Raw genomic sequence first — 11,024 nt, 5'->3', positions numbered from 1 at the left:
TGCCCGGTGTCATTTTCATGAGCACACTGCCACCTGTTGGTAGAACCGCGAGCGGCACTATCGGCCATGATGGATTTCGATTTGACGGTTTTTTGACACGCACACTACTACACAAATTGCCTGTAATTTTCGTTTGCATCATTCAGCAACGTGTACACTGGCAAACGTCAAAGCGGTCGAACACTAGCACCTCTGGTGGAAGGATCGCAGAAATCAAATGAAATTTGAATTGATCGTTAAATGCATGTGAGAAGTCGGTTTCAAGAGTGTTACGTCTGTTTGTCTGTGATAAAATTACATTATGAAATGCAGGACATCATATATTATCAACATTCAATACAAAAGATAAATAATATGCCCTGTTGTTGCCCAAATGAATAACAAATTCTTATCACAGGGATGATGAGGTTTCATTATCGTTTCGGGCTCATCAGTCTAGTTTGTTTGGCAGTTCGCTTTCTTGGACACAACTGTTATTGCTGCGTTCATAGCTTGTTTTTATCTAAGAATTCTAATTTTAATGGGGCATCTCGATTCTTTTTTCAATACAAGACATCTAGATTTTAATGCCCGTGTTAGAGACCGGTTTACATGCCTGAAGATAATCGTTGCCCAAAATGGCCAAAACCAGTGTTGGTAAAATCACACTCAAAGCACACTCATGAACCGCTCTTGCGTGAGCAAACTCGCGCGCGATTTTGAATCATTTTCTCACGCGCGAAATGTTCGTGCAAAATCTCGCTCTCACGAATCAAGCGCCGAAATCTCGTTCGCGTGTAAAACGAATCCAAATCAATTTGAACGACATCCAATGTTGTTGTACGATAGGTTTGCTTTTGTTCTATCATATGGCCGGGGTTCTGCCAAACCGAACTAAGCGCCAAAAACTTTATTCCGAGATAATTAAGCTTAAAGTTCAACCACTCACAAATAAACAACAGCTAAGATTATTAAAAACTTTTCCACACACATGTAACTTACAAGCCTTTATTAATCATCAGAGACGAAGAATACATGTAAATTATTTGAAATCATTGATATAATTACATTTGATTTTTCAGTACTTCGCACTCAGTTCACTCTGGCTGAACAAAAACATTGGAATATGGTTTATAGTTCAGTGTGGCTGACTGTGTTTCTTTGTTTCATAGAAAACCATTCGGATTGTGAAAAAAAAACTCGATTTTTCATCGTCTATCACTCACAATTCTTTACATGGATCAGAGAGGACGCGTATATTATGGTAAGTAGCATGGAGGTTTCAAAATAGTTTGAAATATGAACGGCGGAAGCCCTCCCAGCTCAGCCCTTCCCACCTATGTTTTTTAATAGGCGGTGCATGTGCAGGCACAGAGCAAGAGTGATTATGTAAAATGATGTCCTTGCATGTCCTGAGGTCCTGAGATGTGAAAATGGAGCAATTTGTGTACTTCAAATTTATACTGGTCGAAGAAAACCATGAAAATGATCTGCCAAAGTGAACTAAGATAAAAAAAAAAATTCGAAAATATTAAAGAGATTCGAACTTGGGTCCTTTAAGTGATAACCAAGTACGTTACCTCTAGGTCATTTTACTTAGCTGAAGGTCAGTCGTTAAGTCTGAATCAAGTTCTAAACATTCTTCTCTAACATGGTTTTCGTGAAAACGCCATTTTTCGATCAGCCAAAGCGAACCAAGTGTTTGATTTTTTTCAAGCTTTGTAATTCTTATTAGCCTTGTTGTTCAATGACGGCGATGAGCATAACTTGAAATGTTCTTCATCTGGACCAACACTAAAACATTTCGCTGATTTTATGGAATGGTTTACAGTTCACTCTGGCTGGATGCAATTTTATTTTTTGTATGTTCTGCCAAACAGAAATTTTGAATTTACTTCACGAAGAGCTGTCAGAATTACTGCATTTTTACATGGAAGGAGGATTATCAATTTCTTCATCCAATGGTAATAAAAACTCAATTTTTCAAAAAATGGTCTTTAGTTCGGTTTAGCAGAACCCCGACCATATAATCCTAAAAACTTCGATGTAAATAATAAGAACACCAAGAAATAACGCAATGAGTGAAATCGCGAGTCAACTCATGCATGATTTTTTCGTCGGTGAGTTTGGCGAGTCAGGAATCGCGCATGAAACAACTCAAGCATGAGATTTGAGAATTTGAGTTTTTACCAACACTGGCCAAAACATTAGCAAATATACTGAGGCTTAATACCTCTCATGAGCTTAGTTTACGTCAAAGCGCTACAAAGGCTCTGATAACGAACACAATTACAAATTAAAATTGAACATGCTACATTAAAACAAAATTTGTGGCCTCCCCATAGCAACCAGGAATTGCTCGGAGTTCGCGACGCAGTTGTTGTGCTCAGGAGTTTTGGTAATAGTTGTTTTTAAAAACTCCTCTAGACGTTCCTTCAGAAATTTCTCTGGAGTTTCTTCGGAAATTCAGTGAATTCAATGAAATCCTTAATATTTTTTTTTTATTTCTCTTTTTTTTTTGTTTCACCGGAAGAATTTCTGAAAGTAATCGTAGTTAATTTTTTTGAAAAAAAAAAAATAATCCCGCAGAATTTCTTGCAGAAATTCCTGGAAAAATCTAGAGGAACTCGAACTTCTGAAGGAATTTCTAAATGGAATTGTTAGAGTAACTTTCGAATGAACTCCTAGAGAAATTGCTGCGCAGAAGAATTTTAGCATGGAATTCTGGAGGAATTCTTGAAATGTCTTGTAAAAAACAACTAAAAAAAAAACTTTTTAGTAACTTCTACTTTATCTAGCTAAGGGATTTCTTACAGAAAGTAAAAGTTCCTACACAGATTATTTGTTAAAATCGAGGAGAATAGTAGTAATACTCTAAGAAATTCGTAAGGAATAATAAAGAAATCCTTGGGGGAAGCGGACCTGGTGTGACTATCATGCCGAGGACCTGATATCGAATCCCACTCTCGACAAACTCGCAAAATGTGAGTTCTTCCGTAGGAAATGAAGTAATGCGTGGGTCCCCCCGAGATGAACTAGCGTAAGGCTAAAAATCTCGTTGAAACAGATAAAAAAAAATATCGCTGAAAAACTCAAGCCTAATATTTTGATTTTTTTTAAACTAGACAACCTTTTGCTTTACTTTAACCTGTTTGGAACATCCGGAGGAATTAATGAAGAACTCTACAATAAATGTCCGGAAAAAAATCTTAGAGAAGCACCTAGAGAAACTCCCAAAGCTACACGCAGCAGCTCTTGGAGATACTACTGAAAGAATTATTGTTCGGAAAACTTCTGAAAGAACATAAGAGAGATGAGAAACTCTTGGGGCAGATTCTGTAGAAACTCCTTGAAGACAATTCTAAAAAAACTGATTCGAGGAACTTCTTGAGATTCTTGAAGGAACTGCTTATGGTTCCTCCATTAAAATCCTTTGAGAGTTCCCCCGACACATCTTTGGAAGAATTTTTGAAGAATTCATGTTCAAATCACTGGAAAAATTACTGATGGAATCCCGTTTGAACGCATGCATAAATTCCTTTAGGGCTTCATGTAGATGGAAACTTGAGTTTTCGTAGAGGAAATTCCTGTATATATCCTACAATAAATACCTGAAAGTCACATATTCAGTTGTCTAGAGATCTGCGATGATATCTCATTACAACTTTTGGACGCATCTTTGCAGAGTTTTCTTGAGAAGAACCTAAGAAAACTATTCAAAAAACCTGAACAACCCCAAGACAAACTAACGGGAAAACACTTGAAAAAAAAACGTAACTGTGATTTCCAGAAGAGCTCGTAGGATAAGGATAAAGTCTTCGAGGAACTTAGAACAAACTCTTTGGAAATTCAATGCAGAATTAGTTGAAGACTGAAATAAGTTTATCTTCTTGCAATATTTGATTCCTGCCCACCCTAAATTTTTAGTTCGATTTTTTCCTGAAATGTTTGAGTTTGAGATAGAACGCCGCATTTCTAAGCAGAGTTACTCATTACATACACCTCGTCCTCGATAACCAATGCTTCGATCGAACTGAAATTTTCACTGTGCTAGCATCTTATTTTTAAATATTTTTCGTGTTTGTTTGAAATATTTACATGTTTGAGTGTCTTTTTGAGAGAGGGCAAAAATTCACTTCGCCATATGCGCTGATTCCCGTCACATCAGAAAGTAAATAGTCAATCATTTCAGATTTTCAGACTTACTTTTGCCAATGCTCCTTTGAAGCGATGCAAAAAAACAGCCCCTATAGCACTGGGAATCGAATAAATCCGTAAAATTTCACGTTTGAACTCCACTCCACTAAAGACTTTACAATATGTTTCGTTTTGCGTATGCCGAAGGCAACCGCACCAAAGCAGCAGCTAAGTGATTTGTTCTTCATCCATAACCGTTCAATTTTTACTTAAACAGATTCACTTCTTGAACCAATCCTCAATTCACATTCCACAAAAGCTTTGCGGTACTTCAAAGTTGGATTTCACTGCTGCAGAATGCAATTATTGAAATAAAGTGTTTTTTCTTCCGGCAAAATGTAAACAGCATGCTGCTTTCGTCCCAGGGGAGATGTGCGCCTGGATGTTGTGCTTACGAAACATCGTGTTTCACAACCACAGGGAAAGATTTCTTCGTTGCACTGTGATGGTGTTATGATCGGATGGGCAAAAATGTTAAAAACTCAACAAAAAATATTAAACAACATGTTAGTCGTTATTCTAAAGCTACAACTAAATCAGTATACAAGTTTTCTGCTCATCGTACTTAGAACACATGATTTGATATGGAATGCGAAGAAATTGACCGACTTTTCGGAAAAACACCTACGGTCAAATTATAATTCAATGTACCATAGTGTCACGTAGAAGGTGTGCCGGGAATTGAATTCAGGTTGTGCCCGACATAGACGTGGACTAGACACAAACAGAACTCGAGGGACAATTATTCAATCTTATTATTTTCAGGAAATTATAGTCCATTTACAATATTTTTTTACATGATATGGAAGCTAATGTATAAATTAGTGAATTTTGGTATCATGAGGCATTTGGCGAGTTGCAAGAATAAACTCGATTATAATTGCTCAGGAAGACCCTATCTATTCACAAAATTTTAAATGTCTCCACTAAGCTAGATATGTATCTTCACAGAAGATCTTTAATGAAAAATCACATATTTCCTTAAACAAAGTGCTAACAAACCGAAAAAAAAATAAAAACCGGGTAGATGAAAATAACTAACGAAGATCAAATTTTGCTATTTAAAATGAATAGCTGAATGGCAAAATGTGTTATTGGTTTATTGGGAATAAGAGCTAAAAGAACAAAAATAATAACTGACTTTGTACCGAAAAATAACTCAATAACTACTCATTTTATCTTTATAGGAACAAACCAAGGACAACATATTTCAAAATTTAGAATAACAGAATAAGCTATTATCGAGTTATTGAGAACAAAGTAAGTACAAAATAAGTTATTCCAAAAAAGATCATCATAATTGTAAATTTTGTTCTTTTAATTAAAAAAACTGTATTGTAAGTTCAGAAATGTTTTGTCCTTGGTTTGATCTTATAATAACAAAATTAGTTATTTTTTCCTTTTTTCTGGAACAAAGTGAGTTATTACTTTTATTTATTTTAGTTCTTATTCCTAACAAACCAATAATACATTTGCTCTTCTTCAATATTTTATATTATAAAATAACTAAATAACTCATCAATAACAAAACAAGTTATGATTGCAGAATATGCCTTTGGGATGTGATTTTACTTATGATGCCCAAAAGAACTTATTTAGCTAAGATTGCATATTTTGTTATTATTCAGTAATTTATTGTTGTAAGACTTTGCAATGATAACATATTTAGTTCTTAGCGAGTTATTTAGTGTTATTTATAAATAACTGAAGAATGATAAAACGTGCTATGATGGAAAAATTCGTTATTATTTTGTCCTTGGTTTGTTCTTTGCCTCTACCCGGGAAGCCTCCAGATAGGGTGACAATGGGTATTATCGGCAGGTTTGTTCTCTTCGTCATGGGGGGGTTTTCTCAGCCAAATTGCCTGAAACTTGGCCATATGATTCAGCTTAGTTGGGAAGGATTCGAGACCAACTCTGAGGTCAATAGGTTTCGAAAAAACCCCAAAGACGAAGAGAACAAAACGGCCGAGAATAGGTAATTTCCCCTATTTGACTTTTTGGGATATTCTGCAAAATCATAAGATCCGAAAGTAAAACTAAACGATTGTGACATGCCTGTGGTTTGAAATGGTGATGAAAGATTATTCCAATTTTGGTCGCGTGAAGCCATGTTCCATCAAAAAAATCGAAAGAACAACAAAACCAAAAGTGGAAACGAATTCGACCGCGTGATCATTCACCACATCGAGTGATATTTCTGTGAAAAATGGTTCCCCAATTGAGAGTCGATTTGTTTCCCAGTTTCTGAATCTGAGAAGAACGCATCGTGCCGCTTTGCATAAGCTGCATGCATGGGTGCACCAGAGAGTGACGACGCACGGTCCGTTCAAATTAAGATCAAATCAAGATAAATTTAGAGATCGGTTTCGGTTTGTTTGTCACACTGGATTTATTTTCAACTTTATGCTCGCTCCATGCAGGATCGAATGACTCCAATAAAAGTTTGGACACCCGAATCAAATCATATTTCTATTTCTCCATTCCTAGGCAAAAACAAAATGACATAACCTCGACAATTAACATGATGATTTAAATATTGCAAAAGTAATCAAAAACAAGTTTACCTAAAAATGATCCAGAAAAATTTAAAGAAGGACTGCGAACCTATCTGCCAAAACATCTATTTGGAAACAGTATCATAAATGTGTATATCAAGCACAGCGATATACTTTCTTCTTCTTCTTCTTTTTCTTCTGCTTCATAATCTTCTTTATGGCTCTACGTTCCCAGTCCCACTGAAACTTGACCTGCCTCTCTTCAACTTAGTGTTCATTGAGCAATTCCACAGTTATTAGTTGAAGGGCTGCCATTGTATGAATTTGTATACCTATTGTTAGACAAAGACAATTTTACACTATGCCCAGGGAGTCGACAAAATTTTCCCGACTGGAACGGGAATCGAACCCACCGTCTCCGGATTGGCGATCCATAGCCTTAAGCACTAGGCTAACTGAAGACCCTATACACTATGCTCAGGGAAAAAATCCTGGCCGCAATGTGAATCGAACCTATCGACTCTGGATTGATGATGCAAAACCTTATCCGCTATAGACAAACTAGTGATTGACCTTAGCAGCATGGAAGTTTATTGACATCCAAACTTTTATTGTAGGGCGTCAGCCGGATAGAAGCACGTTGTCTCGAGCTCTCTACTGGAGAGAACACGATCAGTAAACAGATGGGACGCGTTCGAGCTAGAGACACATTCGTGGAAAGTGCGAACTAAAGCCATGTTTATCGTTTGGGGCATGTTTGTTTGGGGTTTTTCGAGGCATGAACGAAATTAAGAACTCGTGAAAGAACTGCTTGGAAGAGGAGAGTGTGGTAATATTACGTCTGATACAGAGATGGATGGAAATTGGAGACCATATTTCATTTTTTTTCATTCAAATATGAAACACAATAATTTTCTGCGACTAAAGGTTTGATCACGTTCTCTGGCGATGATAGGATAAGTTATTTATTGTCGATAATGAGTTTTCTTTGTATAATCTTTCAAATTAAAAGTTTTAATATCAAGCTTCGATTTTATTTTCCTTTGGGTATTCCTTAGAGTTCCTCTGGGAATTCTTTTCTGGATTCTTCCTTTAGGCGTCTGTCCCGGAGTTTTTCCGGGAGTTGATTTAGGATTTATTCCGAAAATTATTTGAGTGTTAACTTTTTAAAGAGTTTTTGTGGAAATCATTGAACATATCTTCCAGGAGCTTCATAGGGGCCTTACTTCCTTACTTCAATGGTCCTTTAGGAATCCCACCGAAACTTCCATCAAACAAACTTTCAGGAGTTCCTTCGTGGATTTTATCTTGGAATTCTTTGTATTTTTTTTTCAGGAATATCTTCAACAGCTTTTGAGCTACAATTACAATTAGAATTACAACAGGAGTTTCTCTTAGAACTACTTACGGAGTTTTTGTCTGAAATTCCATTAGGAGTTCCAACCGGAATTTTAAAAGAGTTCCTTCGTAATGATCTGTAAATTTCTTTGGCATTCATTTCGATTCGTACTAAAATTTATGCATGAGCGTTTCCCAGGAACTAAAAAAAAGTAAAACTCTTTGAGGAATCTCAGATTAAATTCTAGGAGAAATACCAGGTGAAACTCCAAGAAACAATCCATGTTATTCTCCTCGAATATTTCCAGGGAGTTCTTGGAGAAATCCCAGGTGCAATTAATAGAGGGTTCCCAGATTCTTTGAGAAATTCCAGGAGTGACTCCTGGATGAAACTCAGCGAATTCCTAATGGTAATCTTTTTGACACTCCTTTTAGAACTCCCCGAAAAGTCATAGATGGAACTTCTGGAGGAGTTTCAAGTGGAGCTTCAGAAGAAATCTCAGGTGAAACTTCTGAAGAAATTTCAGACGGCATTCTTGGAGAAATCCCAGATGGATTTCCTTTAGGAAACTTAAGAGGAATTCCAGGAGGAATTCTTTGAAAAATCCTTCAAGGATTTTTTGGAAAAAAAATAGAAGAACTGGAATTCCTGGAATAATTGCGGAATCAACTCAACTGCAAGGAACAATTCTTGAAGAAACTTCTAGGAAGAATCAAGGAGGAACACCTGGAAGTGATGCCAGAGGAATTCTCAGAAGAGATAAGTGAGAATACCTGGAGGAACTTCTTGAATAATAACAGGGATCCCACAATCAATGAATCGGCGAAAATCGCCACAATTTACGAATCACTCGTTGATTAATACGTTAATCCATAAGCAGTTCTCAAAATTGAAGTGATTGATCGGGGCGGGGTTACTGGGGAATTTCCAATTTCGGAACGAATTTTCGAAGGAACTTCAATGGAAACTCCCAGAAGAATCTCCTGGAAATATTAAAGTATGACCTCCAGGAAGAATTTCAGAAATAACTGTAGGGTGCCAATTCTCGGAGAAACTCCTGGTAGAATTTGCAAAGGAATTCGCAATGAAAATCTTAAATAAACTCCTGCTTACTCAAAAAGGAATTTTTGGAAACAACTGTAGGGAGAAACGCCTAAAAGAATTTCCGTAATAGAAATATTCTTGTTTCTTTTGGTAATTCCTTCAGAATTCCTTTCATAATACTTTCTATGAGAAATTCCTTAGGTAATTCCTTTGAAAATTAACTTCAAAAAAGTCATTGCTAATTTGTTTAGTAATTCCACTGGATTGTTTAAGAAATAATGAAAAAAAAAATGAAAATTCTCTCGGAACTTTGTTTGGAAGTTCCTCAGTTAAACTTCTCGATTTTTTCGCGTTGAGAATCTTACGTAACGTGACTATCACGCAAAGGATATGGGATCGAATCCCACTCCCGAAAAACACGCAAAATGTGAGTTCTTCCTTCGTAAAGCGTCGATCCCGAGATAAAATAGCCTATCGTTAAATCTCGTTGATACAGATAAAAAAAATATTTTATTTTGGAGGAACTTTTTGATTCTGAAATCAATATCGGAGAAACTTCTTAAAGCTTCGTCGGGAAACTTTTGGAAGAACTTTGGTATTTCTGGAAGAGTGGACGGAGAAACTTTTAGAAGAATTTTAAGAGAAACTGCTGGGAGGATTTTTAGAGCTACATCCATTCTATTTCTTAGAGGACAAATCTGGAAAAATTCTCGAATGAATTCAAGAAAAGGCTCACAAAAGAACTACTGGAATAATTTTCGAAGAAATTTATGGAAGAGATCGCGGAAGAACTCCTGGAGAAATTGTGAAAGGAATTCCGCTAAAAGAAATTATGCGGAGAAGCCCTGAAAAATTCTTGATGAAACTGATAGAAGATTTTCCGTAGCAACTGCCTGAAACTATTCGCAACAAAATAGGTAGAAGAGATCCCGAAGAAGCAACGGGAAGAGTTTCTGGGGAAACTTTTGATTTCTTCGGAAGAGCTTCTAAAAAAAATCCGGAATTTACGGAGGAAATCTTAGAACAGTTCCCGGAGGAAATCACAGAGGAATTCGAAGTGAACAAGTGAAACACCCATTGGAAAATTCAGAAGAATTTCCGTTGAAATATCAAGAGAAATTCCGAGTGAAATTCTTACAGGAATTCTCTGGCAGAACTCCTAGAGGAATTCCCGATTGAAATCATAAAGATGTTTCCGGTGGAACTCTTAAAAGAATGCCGGGTGGAACACCCAGTGAAATTCCCGGTAGATCACTTGGAGTTCCGTTTGTAATCCTTGGAGGCATTTCCGGTAGAATTTCTTAACCCTCTTCGTGCATTAGCTCAATTTCACCCCGCTAACGTAGTGCACAATCAGCGTGCTTGTCTGGGTAATAATAATGCAATCCATGAGACAGATGCGATCAGCTGATTTTTTTTTGTTTACCATGTATTTTTGACATCCGATGATCGGGGTGACAGTTGAACACGAAGGAATTTATTAAGCACCGACGACACTTGACGAAACTTTGTTAAGTAGTACTCACACTGTGTTTACAGTTTTGGCAGTACTCTCCATCGCGAAAAGTCGTCATGGATTGATTGATGCACCAAGCGGTAAGAAGAAGAATTTTGACATCCAAGCGGTGTGCCGTTTACATCCATCGACCAATCAGCGACGAGGATCTAATCGACGGCACACCGCTTGGATGTCAAAACTTCTTCTTCTTTTCGCTTGGTGCATCAATCAATAGGGCAGTGTATGAAATTCTCTCCTTCTCTTTCGCTCTTACAGAAGTTCTGTAAACAACAAGGCCAAGAAACGTCAAAATCCCATACAAATTCAAAACAGTGCAGTGCCCTATTGCTTTATGGGGTTTAAGGTAGTGCCCTAGAGGAAATTCCGACGAAACTCCTGGAAGATTTCCGGGTGAAACTCCAAGAAAAATTCCCGACGGAACTCCTTCCAGAACTCCGGATTCTAGATGA

General features: G+C 37.0%; 1 protein-coding gene across 1 annotated transcript in view; it reads right to left on the bottom strand.

The window, feature by feature from the left end:
* The window catches only part of LOC134285015 (protein no-on-transient A-like), a 102,651-nt gene that overhangs the window by 22,214 nt on the left and 69,413 nt on the right, over nucleotides 1-11,024 (bottom strand). The gene's annotated exons all lie outside the window — the stretch shown is intronic.

Source organism: Aedes albopictus, chromosome 1 (genome assembly GCF_035046485.1).
Source record: "Aedes albopictus strain Foshan chromosome 1, AalbF5, whole genome shotgun sequence".
NCBI classification, from domain to species: domain Eukaryota; kingdom Metazoa; phylum Arthropoda; class Insecta; order Diptera; family Culicidae; genus Aedes; species Aedes albopictus.
This window is presented reverse-complemented; position numbering and strand designations above follow the sequence as displayed.